Source organism: Anas platyrhynchos, chromosome 4, assembly GCF_047663525.1.
Source record: "Anas platyrhynchos isolate ZD024472 breed Pekin duck chromosome 4, IASCAAS_PekinDuck_T2T, whole genome shotgun sequence".
Classification (NCBI taxonomy): Eukaryota; Metazoa; Chordata; class Aves; order Anseriformes; family Anatidae; genus Anas; species Anas platyrhynchos.
Window position 1 is genome coordinate 12,968,537 of NC_092590.1, and position 14,129 is coordinate 12,982,665.

The 14,129-nt window shown below is 39.7% G+C and overlaps 1 protein-coding gene across 4 annotated transcripts in view; it reads right to left on the reverse strand.

Annotated features, from left to right (window-relative positions):
* GRID2 (glutamate ionotropic receptor delta type subunit 2) overlaps nucleotides 1-14,129 on the reverse strand; it is a 781,090-nt gene that overhangs the window by 50,921 nt on the left and 716,040 nt on the right. The window lies entirely within an intron of this gene.

Consider the following 14,129-nt stretch of genomic DNA (forward strand, 5'->3'; position numbering starts at 1 on the left):
GAACACATCATGTTCTTGAAATAAACCAGCATCACAAAGCTTTAATCCTCTTTCAACTTCCTCTAAATGTCATCAGTCAGAAAACTGTTAACTCAAGTGTGACAAGAAACCTTCTTCCTTTCCCCTGAGACTCCGGTGAGATAAGTATTATTTTTTTCCCTCAGAGGGGTTGATTACAAAAGAGTGAAGCATCAAGAAATGCAATCTCCAGCACATGATCAATATTGATACATTCAGTGTTGAGAGGCTTTAAAATGAAACCCAATGTATGGCAAAACCTTTGCTGTGTTTCAAGGCGTGTGGTTAGGAGATGCGCTGGGAAACCAGCTGTGTGGCTTCATCGGGCACAGGATAGAGCATCCCCGCAGCAAGCCTGAGACACGTATATGACAACCTGTGTGCGAAGAATCAATCCTCTTTTCCCTCTGGTATGAAAGCCAGACTCCTGAAGGAGAAGTAGGCAACTCGTGTTCAGACTTTTGCCAATCAATAAGCTAAAGATCCATCCTCTCCTCTTTGTTAAACATAGTCCAACCTTCGAGCAGTCTGGGATGTTTCAAAACATCTCTGTTTGTGTCAAGTTGCTCAGCAAAATAAGAAATTTGTGCCAAGATGCACCAGAAACATACTTTTTTCGTATTCAGTCTATCTTGAGAGGGCTGGGAAGTGGTTTCTCTGAATTTTGAAGGAAATTAATTTGATCCTGCCTATGTAGCGATGGACTGAGGAAATCTAATTTACAATTCTCCTCCTCCCCAGAATATTTAGCATGGATAGGGTTGCTTTATTTTAGGAAAAAAAAAAAAAAGAATATTTTAATAGATATATATTGTAATATTGCTCCAAGGCCCCACTTTACCAATTTTATCTGTCAGTATTTTATGGAAAAGAGCTTGATAGATTACTCTTATGAACACGTGGCTTATTTATGTAATTATCTTTCATTTTCTCTACCAGTTTATGTTTATTTACAAGGATTTCAACTTTCTCAGTACAGATAAAATTTCTGTGGGGAAATTTATTGGGTGGAATGGTTTAGTAGTCAAGGGTATGAAGCCTTCTATTTTGTGTTTATTACCTGGTAAAACCATATATAATTCAGGCAGCTCTAAAGCATGCTGTTAGCACGTGTGGATCTTCTTCAAGCTTGCACGCAAAATCTAAGTTCTTAGACTTAGCTCTCCCTTCGCTTCATAAAAAGGAAAAACAAACAAACCTGCCCATTTTAGAAGTGCCATTAGGCAGGCCCAACGTTCAACTGCAAGGGAAATATCTGCCTGCAGGTCCCACCCACAGCTTAACCTGGCCAGATGACCCAAGATGCGTGGTCAGCCATCGCTTCTGCAGCCTGTCTCCCCTGGAGCACTAGGAAAGCTTTGACTAAGCATCATAAAGGACACTAATGAGAGACCATAATTTTTTTTAAAACATGCCTCAGGGCTCCTTTGTAAACTGTTTCCTGCGATAAAATGGACAAGCCACATGCAGGGTTGGCAGACATATGACTGCTATAGCAACTTGCAGAATGGCTTCACAGACGTAGAACCATTTCTTTTATCAATCATTTTAAATGTCACCCTGTTTATTAAAGAACAAACCAATAGTATCTGGAGCTAATGTGAAAGACACATGTTATTGATTGAAGTCAAATGATCTACAGCCCCAAATATTTCTGTCACAAAGCAGTATTAGTAACTGATATTTTCTTTGAGCTACAACTACTTCTTCTGTCCATCAGCCTTCCTCCCCTCCTTCAAGCATACAAGTTGCAACCATCTGACAGTAATTGCTATGACAACTGATGCTGGTCCCAAGAGTACGGAAGACAATACCAGCAGCAAAATTCAATAAACAGCGTAATGAAGCAGAACAGATCGTGGGAAGTTTGTGGTGGGTTCATGGTATGGACAGTAAGCAATCTGGAGTATTCCCAGATGTCCTGGGGCTATACATGCTCCAGGCTGGAGCATTCACATATGCTGCTGAGGGTGATCTAAGTGCCCTGAATAGGACAGGGAGATGCTTCGAAGTTACAGACTGTAAGCTTAGAGGAGAAAGCAGAAGGCTGACTGCAAAGGAAGAGTGGTTTAAAAATCAAGCAAACAGATTCACAGACAGCGGGGCCAGAAAGGCCATTACAACACCTTATTCAGCATCCTGTGTGACAAAGGGTTGACTATGTCTTACGGCTGTAGGTAAAGCCAGAAGAAGATTTTCATAAGAGCAAATCAGGGTTAAGCAGCCTCTTCCCGTGCATTTTCAATTTTCTAAGCTTTTGGCTTACTAGCCTTCTTATGCCTGCCACAAAGTAATCATTCAAAGACAAAAATCTAACATGTTCTTACAAAACTGAAATGAAATAAACACACTTGTTTTTATCTTCTCATGTTCTAACAATTAAGGAAATACCATAACCATATGTTAACTGTACAGCATCATTACAAGGCTGATTTAGGGTTGGCTGGCTGAATTAATTGCATTCCTCACCTCCTCTTAATTCAGACTTGCTTCATTTTGTCATGTCTGATTCTGGAACTATTATAAGCATTTATTTTTCCTATTTCTTTCTATCAAATAACAGGTTTCTACTTTCAACTTTAACAAAGATTTCAGTTTATGAATTCCTAATGACATTCAAGTATCTAGCTAATACTAGTTAATTTAGCTAACTACAGTGTTATCAAGGAACAGACAGGTAACACAAGAGAAACGATCAGCTGCTGTTCTGATTGACAGGGCTATGAGCAATTGCCTCATAATTTCATGATTTGTTCCCAGCTCTGAGTTAAAAAGTAATCCAATGAATATTATATTTCCTCCTTTAGGTCTGTGTTACTTCATTCCTTTAAAACCAAGTCCAAGAAGTTAGTTGAAATTTCTTTGAAAGAAATCCTTTCGGTGGCTCAAGTTCAGAGTGGGTAATAATGCCCCCAACTAGGAAATGATTCCATAGAAAAGTAAACGTTGCCAAGAAAGCTTCTTACAACGCTGCTGTCAAAGTGCAATGACTCAAGGCAAGCAACACTAATGCCCCAAATGAAAGCCATGCAGGCTGCTGGAAAGAACAGCAGACAAATAAGGACACTTCTTGCCCTGATGCCATGTTTACATTAGCACTGGCAGTACAGGAAGAGGCTCATGAAATCCAGTGTCAGGTCTAAGGAGAAAAGTACTTTTGTTCATAGGCAGCACACTGGGTATACTGCTATATCCAGGACCAATAAATCATCAGTTTTATCCACAAGCATCACAAACTGAGTTTTAAGAAGGCATCTCCAAACAGGAATAAACTGTCCTGTTTATCCAGGTCAATATATCAATCAAGACCTGCAGCATTTCTCCTGCTGAATAAAGATACTGTGCTATTTACACAGCGATAACCCGCACCGTCACTATTAAGATTCAGCCCTGCGATAATTCTAGCTGTAAAAGATCTGCCAGATGTGTATTAGTGATGTAAAGGGATGTGACATTTAAATGTTTTAGCAAGGAGCTTATCATTGCCTAGCCAAGATGAAGGGCTAGCATCTCTGCTTTTTCTTCAATTTGGAAAATGATGCTAGTATGTATGGAAGTGCCTGTGGGGATCGGAAAGTGTCTCTGAGCAAGCATCTCTCTGAGCAAGCAAGCAAATCTTCAAAACTGAACCTAAAATGCAGCACTGTGGGAATCATCTTGGTCTGCAGTAGGCTGAAAAGAGCACAGCATGGTCTGCTCCCAGTGCTGTCAGCCCAGGACATAAGTCTCCTGGTGAGAGCCTCTTCCCCAGCCTTTACTTAAAACATAAGCTAAAACATGATGACAGCTCAGCTCAGCGAACACACAAACAGATCACGCTTCCTCCTGGAAACTGGAATAATAAAAAAAACCAAACACCTTTCTCCTTCACCATGACCCAATCCCAGTTTGCCAGTTTTGAGGCACCCCGTAGACCCAAAGCTGCCCTTGCCCAGCTCCACCAGCCTGGCCAAAGGGCTCAGCGTTAACTGAAACAGCAGTAGGAAAGCACTTTGGGCAGAAACGAGGAAAAAGCACACAGGGAATTTGAAATCAAGCTGGCAGGAGGGAGAGGAAGAATGGGGTGCTGGTGTAGCTCTTCACATTGCAGACTGGGGGTGAACATAAAACATACATGGTGCTGCCAGCATGGTGATGTACTTATATATACAGCTACAGATGTATTTGTTCTTGGACTAAACACCTGCCGATGGTTCTTCCTAAGAGCCCTTATTTTCAAGAGACCTTATGTATTTCAATGGGAGCAAGATTGTAATTTAAAAAGAAAAAAAAAAAAAAATTTTAGGTATTTCTAATTTAAGAGGGACATAAAGAATGAAAACAAACCTTCATTGCCTCTGGCTTTTAACAATGCTTCATTTTCAATTGCTTTTTTTTTTTTTTCTATGGATTTTACACTTTTCTCCAGACTTATATAAAATGGTGGAAGGACGAAGGGGAATTTGATGCTGAGGGTGAACTCCGATAGCTTTTTGAAAGCCCTGACTGCTGCACAATACATAAGCGTGACTGTCAGAGCTAATGCCTTTATGTAGCTTTGTGTAGCACTTCACAGGCAAAAAAAAGAGAAAGGAACATAAATTCCCTGTTTCATGGGGATGCTAATCTTGGGCCTAACATCTAAATTATGCCAAAGATATATCTATAGGATTAAATCATCTCATCAGCTAGACCAGTAGAAATCTGGCGTAATTCTCTGATCTGAAGATCCATTGCTAATTAAGCAAAGTCCTCCAGAATCCAAGGGAACTAGTGCAGCCAAACAGTATCACAAAATAGAGGGCAAGCTCCTCAGCCAGCTGAAGGCTCAGCTCTGCATGCCTCCTCCTCTCATGTGTCACTCTAGGGATACCCCATGCAAACCCAAGAAAATTCAGTCCCAGGTCAGGAACTTCTAATCCCTGCACTAAAGGCTGCAAATCCCTCCTTATTATTCTGCTACTTTTCACTACAAATATTACTGTAACAGAATTCTTCCCTGTGTCTGTTTGTTTTTCCCCCAAGTTTATCTGTTCTGTGAGCTTCAGATATCTTAAAAGATACACATGATCTCATTGGGCATATGTAGGAACCCCATCTATGAAATTGGAGCCAGTTTTCACCTTTTTATATTTTAAACCTTTCTGCTTTGTAAACCTTTGTAAACCTTTCATACCAGAGAGCAACTGCAATATGTAGATATCTTCAAAAGCAAGGTAATTCAGTGGCAGCTCTACTTGACCGCTTTGGAAGTTTGCCTCTTTTTACCCTCTTCTTTCAGTTGAAGACAACAGTAGTAAATGTAAGGCAAAAAATATTTTTAAATTACAATAAGCATAAAAGGATTATTTCCTTTCCAAACAAGTGTGCTTCCCCCAGCATCCTAAACTGGAAGGGCTTAAAGATGGAACTTTCAAAGCCCCTGCATGTATTTAAGCACATGTGAGAGAGGGATGTGCTCATGTGCCATGATAAATTACTACCAAAAGGACTTAAAGTTAATCAGCAGTGTAAGTACCCTCTCGGGCTAGGCCAAAACCCCTCATTATATTGTGCTGGGACTGTAATGGACTGATTATTAAAATCCTTCTGTTGAGAGTGATCATTAGAGGAATACGATAAAGCATTTGATTAAGAGGAAGTCAAAGTAAGATGTACTTTACTGAGTCACTACCAGGAAGCAGAAAAGAGCAATTTTCAATACCTTGAATATCAGCATAAAAAATTAGATATTTCCTGATTAATTTTGTTGTGTGGGATTATAAATCCTGCCTTGCACTCCTCTCCTCTCTTTTTTTTTTTTTTTTTTTTTGGCAGGTCGTTTCAAGCTTCTATTTTCTATTCATTTAGTCTAATTTTATTCTGTTTTATCTATTGTTTTATTGAGCAATTTCATTATTCTGGTTCTGTATAAGACTTTTCCCTTACTCAGGAACTGCAGTCTGTAATAACAGCAATCAAGGCAGTTCATTCTGACAAATGTGTGTCAGAAAAAGACTGCTGTGACTTTGAAATATTGAAAGTGACTGATAACATAATGTGTGAAGCAGAATAAATGCATACAAATGGAAGTTTTAGCTGAGCAGTCAAAGTATGAACTAAATACAGTGTCAGAGCCCTGCACTGAAAGCTCTATGTGCAGGTGGGTACAATGGCAAATTGCTAAATGCACTTTGCAAAGTGTTTTATGAATAAAGTGGCAAGCACAGTTTTTTTTCTTGGCCATACCATCCTTATTTCCTGCTTGCACTTAGCCATAAAGCAGAATGAAGTCATGTTTAAGTACAAAATGTGGCTCTGGAAAGCACTTGGCTTTTATAAAAGTTGTCAGATCTATGACGGCTGGGATCAAGTCCCTGCTTTATTCTGTGCAAATCTAGCTTCACTGGCACTAAAGTAGCACACAAAAGATTGTACAAACAAGAGTCCCAACCATTTCCAGTTGATCCGTGTTAGTAAATGCTTCCATCTGGTTTGACTCCTCCAAAGCCTATAGTGCTAAGGGTTGCTTGCTTGGTAGCCCGTTCTGAACAAGGTCAATGATAGGGACCTACCTCTTCCTTGCACGCTAATTCAGCAAAGGAAGACACCTCTGCTACAAACCCCGCTGCTGCTCTTCCTTGGCTCTACACCCCAGAAGCAAAATTCTTAGCTTGGGTATCGTCATACCCCCACATTGTCATACCATCACATTCACTATTTACCAGAGCACTTTTCAGCTTAGAACAGGCTTTATTTTCACACAGAAGCCATTCATTTTTATCTGGAAAACAGGACCAGCTGAAGATTAGCTTTATGACCCAGCTAAAGGTCAATTACCATCTAAACTAACAAAAAGGGTTAGGAAAGGTTTATTATTCTCTACCATTTTGCTACTCTTGCTCATTTTATCAGAAACCTGTGTTTTATCAGAAACAGATAGTACTATACTATACTACTAGTACTACACCAGGTAGTACTGCCACAAGGGTAGGGGACCTAAACCCTTTTTTGTGGTTATTATGGTTCTCCCAAAAAGGTTGTCACATAGCCAGATCCCTCTTATTTCCTGGGAAAACTTTGCACTCACTTTCCACCTCAGTTTGAAGTCAAGACTGATGCCCAGTTAAACCTGTTCCCCTCAAGGCTGATGGACAAAAGCATAAGAGAAGGTGGCCACAAAAACTGAACAGTACTACAGGAAAGGGTGCATTAACCGCAAACATAACCTCTTCATTAGAGATTCATAAAATGGAAAGGTCTCGGAGGGAAGCCACTCACTTTTAGCTTTGCTGTCATCAGATTTATAACCAAGAAGTTTCAAATTCTGCAGTCGTGCGCTCACTCTATAAAACTTTAAAACACATGAACAACTCAGCTAACAATAAATGTTACTTCCATCTCGTTGGTTGAGCAACGCTACTGCCTCTGACTGTACTGCTCAAGCATCTTTGGTCACTATGTGGTCATTCTGCAAGACAGATGTGAGGTAGCTATAGAAATGGACAGGGTTAGTAAGAAATAGTTCACAAAGTGATGTTTACCAGCAATTTAACACATTACAATTAGTCTTTGGGGTAGTTCAGGACTAATGATGGGGAACTTCTATGCATAAACAGCTTGCCTGGCTTGTTTTTCTGAAACTGAACGCAGTGCCCTTTCGCAAAGCAAAGAGTAGCAAGGAAAATGAGAACGTGGGGAGGTGTCTTTTGCATGGCACCTCTCTTCCAATGTCCAGCAACTCTCCACATATATTGGATACAGAGCACACAAAGCAGGCAAGCTTTTTTGTCACAAAGCAGGCAAGCACTTCTCTGATTTTCATAGCTCATTGCTGTACGAATGCAAGAAGATCTAATGCCTTTCCCTTATGACTTTCTTCCTCATGCTTCATCAGACTGCTGCTACTTCTGCATCCTCTAACTTACCCCATCAATTAATATTATATTTTAAAAGCCCGCTAACCTGCTAGTTGCTGCTATATATTTTCATGAATACATTTTCCATTATGTGCGTGTTATAAACTTCAGACCTGCTGCAAAACCTTTTAAACCACCCCATCAGTTAATATTACAGCATACTAAAAAGTTGCTAAAGTGTGTTTCTGTAGGTGTCCCCGTCTCTTTCAACTTCCAACCATGAATCTACCATGGACGTAAGACTTTCAAGGCATGGAGATCTATTGTGGTTTATCTCAGAGGATCTAGGTCAGAAACAAGGAAGGTGGATGTGTTTTGAGACCTAAGGCCTAATGCAATTCCTGGTTTCACTCCTGCAAATCTAATGTACAGTTGTAAAATAAGGATAGAACGTGTTATTTTTTTATGACTGATAAATATTACTTTGGTATGTTAGTAGAGGGATTTTTATTTAACATCCTGCTTTTCTGAGAAACTATCTTGTTATTATGTGCTACTCTGAAGTTAACTCTTCTTAACAGTGATTATATCTTAGTTAATTAATGCTAGATCCTCATGTCAAATTGCTCTGAAATCTGGAACTAATTGTCACATTCTCCTTTAATGTAATTTCAGTTATATGAACTTGTGACATGATCTAAGGGCAGTCTCTAAGAATTAAAGATTTCTATTTAAAATTCAGAGTTTGCTTCAGGTCCAAAGATCCTCCCAATTTGCAGAATTTTCGGATTTTCTGGTAGAATAAAAAGTTCTTGGTGTGTGTGTAGGCAATTTTACCAGCTTCTCTGCTGTATTTTTCTAAGTTTTTTTATATGCAGCTCAGAACAGCACTGCAATTAAAAATAAATAATAGAGGCAAAGCAAACCTGAGCTCTTACTAATGGCATCTACTTACTGTTCTTCAGATGATCTCTGTATTTAATCACAAAAAATCCAATTAGATCATTATGGCCAGCCCTCTACTGGGTTAGGATGTAAACTAAAACTCTTCTTTTACCCATGTCTGGCAAAGGATAAATTAGAAAGTAAGGGATATTCTCTTGGATTTTCATTGAAAAAATACGTGGGGGGAGGAATTTCCTCAAAGAAAGGGGTACATAGTCCCAAGAACTCAGAAAAAGAAATGAAGGTAGTTGGGAAGGAAGTAATTTTCTTTGCACTGTAGTCTTTGGACATCAGTGACCTCCAAGACAGAATGAAAACCCGAGGAGAGAGAATTAATAGCAAGGAGACAAGAAGAACACATATTTATGACTCAGGGCAGGAACTTTCTAAAACTCAGGGTTTTGCTGATGAGATAAAAAAGGACAAGAAAAAAAAAAAAACATACCATTTATTTAAAGCATACCTCTAATGATTTGCTAAGGGGGAGTCTGAAACTCTACATGATGGCTTTCTCTTTGCCTCTAAAGTTTTGGACATCTGAAAAAGGCAATGCTTTCTGCTAGTGAGGTGTCTTAAAGCTCGCCATGGGGAAATCATTATAAATCTCCATTTCATTTTTTCCCCCAGGACAGAAAGAAATGACTGGCTTCTCTAGATGAAACAAAAATTCTTTGTCACCCTTTGTGATTTATGCCAAATTAAATCCTGAGGTTTCTGCAGAAGCTACACACGGTGGCTGTACCTTCCATGAAATGTGTCATTGCATCCTCGGCCCCTAACAAATGAATACCGGGAGGCACGTGGCTGTTGTTTCTTCTTTTGCACACAGACAACTTCATGCATCCGGGAACCTGTGCTTGGCCATGGTGAGTGCTGTTTAGGGAAATACAGCTGATGAACAATGAGCAAGAATCCCATTCTACTTAGCCCTGTGGTCCGTTTTGCCTTTTTTCCCCCCTATTGTTGCTGTTTCCTTTTAGTTAAAAGTGAAGTCATTGGGGCAGAGCGCCCATGGTCAGTGGTGGAATATGAGAAATGCAGCGCGACTCTGGTTTAATTTCTCAGTGGTACTTGGTTCTGACAGCTTTGAGTTGCTTAAGTGAGAAGCTGGCCTCTGATGAGTGTGAAATTAGTGTTCCTTTTCCCTCTGCCTCTAACACGCTGCCTGGCTGCAGAACAAGCGAGTCCACCAGCAGAGGAAGGGGGATGTGAATGGGATCAGAGAGCTTCCCCACCACCTCCTCCTCGACCCCCGCCAGAAGCCAGCCACCGGTGCAGTGCTCAAGCCATTGCTGCTGCACTGCAGGCAGCACGGGCAGCCTGTGAAGTACTCTGAAAGAGCGTGCAATTATATTTATGCCTTCAGGGGGGCAGTGGAAGTTTTAAAGTTTAGGGCTGAAACGACTTAATAGGTGTCAAACTCAGTGTCAGTATACGGTTCCTTGTGAATCAAATGACACATCCTCTTCGAGATCTCCTACGAAATTTGGCAGCTCCTATTATTAAAGCCCCTGTCATTACTTTGAAAGAAAAATAGAGAGACAGGGAAAACTGACACACTGCATGGAGGCTGCTAGTGCTCAGAAGGTAAAGCCTGAGCGACAAAGGCAAGGGGACAGCAACCCACCTGAGCACATCAACTGGCTGCCTAATGGCATGGCCAGATGCAGCTGTTAAGATCTCCGACACATGAATAAAGTCATCAGGATGCTATGACAAGTACATCATTCAGATATTACCCAGAGCATTTCCTATATTATTTGTGCTACTGACACACATTATTTTTTGGATGGACTTGAAGGACCTGCTTTCAGAGGCAGCAATAGGCAGAAAGTGGTCACAGCAGCTGCCTGGGACCCCTGCTGGCCACTTCCCCATACCCATTACAGCAAAATGCCAACCTCTTTCTGCAGTCCGACCTCTTGCTGTTGCTCATGTCTTTTATTTATTTATTCATTTGCTTTTGCCTAGAAGAGATTTTCTGCATATGAAAAAGAAAAGTCTCAAAGATCAGTTTCTTTGCAGTGCTTTCAGTTGGCTTACAATAAACTGTACCCATAAAAAAGGCTTTTTTTTTAAGGTATACTGATACTGATCTTTAAATGACATGACTCTTCTCATCAAAAACTTTTTGTTCATCTCCAAAATGTTAGATTTCCTTCAGGATGGAGAGAATAACCCTGAACAGTGTTTTCTGGTGTGGCTGAAATTAATTTTTTAACAGTAAATGTGCACAGTTGCTAAGTTATGTGAATTTTGCCACAGCCAGTGGCAAACAGTGGCACCAGTATTTCACTGTTCCCAAGACTGCATTTATAATCAAAATTCTAAGTTTCAGCTGCATCAGTTCAAATATGTGGCAGTGCTCACTCCTCTCTCTGAAGGCTGGAGGCATTTCTTTACACCTGTAAAATTATGAACACAGGTGTACTGATTGTTAGCACCGTCTACACACTGTGCTCCAGGCACTGCAGCCTGTGTGCCTTGCATGTGTTAATCCCCTAGAGAACAGCACAGCAGACATCCCAAACAGTGTATGTTTGGAAATCCCAAACGTTTAAACCTCACCAGTGTTATCATGACTGCAATTCATGCCCTGTAGCCTGGGGAATGAGGGGTGAGTCACCTCTCTATCTCTTTTACTGTTTCTTTGGGAATGGCCTGAATGTTCAGAAAAAATAATGAAAAGCCTTAAACTCATGCCCATGCTTCCTGCACCGAGACCAAAATCTCCTGTAATCTTTCCAGACCTTTTACAGATGCACCCTAGGGATTTCACACTATGCAGCTTATGGGTTTCTATGAAATTTCATAAAAGAGAAGCCCTGTATTTTCACATAAATATATTTATTTTGGGAAAGATCAAGAAATGCCAATATATTTCAATCCAGTTCCCTACTGCATTAAAGAATGTGAAATATTCATGTGAACATTTGCTAATCCCACCCAGTGAAATCTACTTTCCTCTCTATTTAGTATGCAGGCTGCAGCAGCTGAAGGTTGTTCAGCCTTTTCATTAGGAAAAAAAAGTAAGGATGATTTGTGAAAACCACATGGAAGTAATCATAAGGAACGGTAATGAAGGGTTTTTGGAAAAAAAAAAACAGCTTGTAAGCTACCTTGTAAGCATGATTCCTCTTCCATGTGTTTGTTTCTTATACTATGCTTTGCAGATTCAAAGTGTAAATTTGTATTTATGGACATCATTACAAGTGCAATATAGTAAGATCTCATAATACAGAAATAAAAATATAAGGGCAGCACAGACATTTGCAGAATATACATCTCTTAATTCTCCGTTAGGTAGCATAACTCAAAGCAAATTCCAATTTCTCTGTTCAGCCATCAGTCTTGATAATGCAACAAGTTATTTTCTCAGCAGTGTTAAGTTTTGCATATCTATCCAGACCCTCTTGTGGTCAAAGATCTCACAGATAATCCCTTTCTTCATCTGGCTGAACTCAGATAACTATAGCAGAAAACTGAAAATGAGGAAGTCTGAGTGCCTACGATCTCTGATTTCACCAGGGAAAAACATCCGACCTTGGGAATTCATTTAAGTCCCCTTATGTTATATAATCCCTTAGTATTAAATGGAAGTGGCATTTACTTTCCACTGAGAGATGGTAATATTTAAATAGTGCTTCGAAGGTCCTCAGATAAAAAGAGCTATATATGTGCAAATTCTTATGCTTCTTTCTGCTTTCCCACACCTTCAAAATATAATACACTGAATTTTTGTTATGAAATAAAATTGTTCTTGGAAATGTCAGGCCTGCACAGACCAATGATCCAGAAGTTGCAGAAGGCATCAGAAGATCAGCTTCTCCAGGTGCTGAGTACTGTGACGCAGAAGATAATCTCTTACCAGAGCCAGCTGTGACCATCTCCACGATGTACTGAGAACTACAATAACTCTATAAATGATGTCAGAAACCATTCCTAAGGGGCGGTTTGGATACAACCACCTTGACTTACAGAGCGATAGTGGGGCAGACAAGGAAAGCTCAGCTGTTCGCCATGCCATGCCACTTGGCAGGTACGTTAAATGTAATAGAGACACAGCCTATGAAATTCCCATCTTCAAATGTTTGTGCTCAAGCTTAAATGGGTAATGCTCTGAAGAAGACAACTTAACACCTTGACTAACACCTGAGACCTCTAGCAGATGGAAGCATGTCTAGGAAAGATTACAGAAAGAAATTTTGCTCCTTTGTTTTGCATGGAGAACCCGACCAGAGACTTCTAATGGACAGCACCTGGTCATGTCCAGAATATTAAAGCATTCATTAAATAATGGCCTATAATGCTAATTGTAATACATAAAGCAAATATATACGCTTCATTGAAATTAAATTTGTTGTTGATCCTATGTCAGCAAAAACTTCAGCTGAATCATTCCAAAAATACAACATTTTCAAAGAATGTAAGCCTTCCTTATTTGTTCAGTATGTGTGAGCAGATATTCAGACACTGATTTCTCTGAATCTGCATACTGCTACTCATTAATCACATTTTTCTCTGTCTCATTCTAAAGTCTGAAAACAGAGGCAAGAGCCTGAGTGAAGCATATTAGTAGGATACAATGGTCCAGCCACACTAAAAAAATTTCTTCACAGCTACTGTAAAATTTTGTTACATGATTCTAATGCAAACCTAAAAAAAAAAAAAAAAAGAAACTGGGTTGAAAGAGTAGGTTCAGAATGAAAAAGAATCATGAGATTAACCCACATCTTCTCCTAACAGTCAGACCGTCAGACCACAGATGCACGTGTATTTTTTTATGTATGATTCACACACGTCTTGATTTAGGAAACAACAGTGGAATGAAGCATGAATGTTGCAAAGGCGCAATACATAAAATTAATTTAGCACTTCAGTTTCTACTAGGAACTTAGTACCAGCAGTATGTCCAGAGATCTCATTTTCATAGACCAAGAGATTCATTACTGTTGGGATCAGCATCTATGCTTTTGGGTTTTAATACAGGTCTTTTCACTGAAACATCAAATATACTTGTTCATCCTTTCAGTTTTCCCATCAGCAGTCAAGTTTACCCTTTTCTCTTTAAGAGAACTCTTCTATAGCAGGAAAGGTTGAATAATGTCCATCTAAAACAAATGCATCAACTCTTTTCTCAATTTTCTGTTAATCAAGTTCAGCCTATCTCCTAATGTTCATCAAGAGAAACAAAAGCAAACCAAGTAAGAGCAACAAGAAGTATTCTTAAAGCAGCTTCTGCAAACTTGAACAACCCTGTATCTTTGAGAAAACAAATGCCTATGCAAGAAATCATGAAGTGGATTGCAAGAACAAGATGTTTTCCCTTAGCAGAACACTAATTTCAAA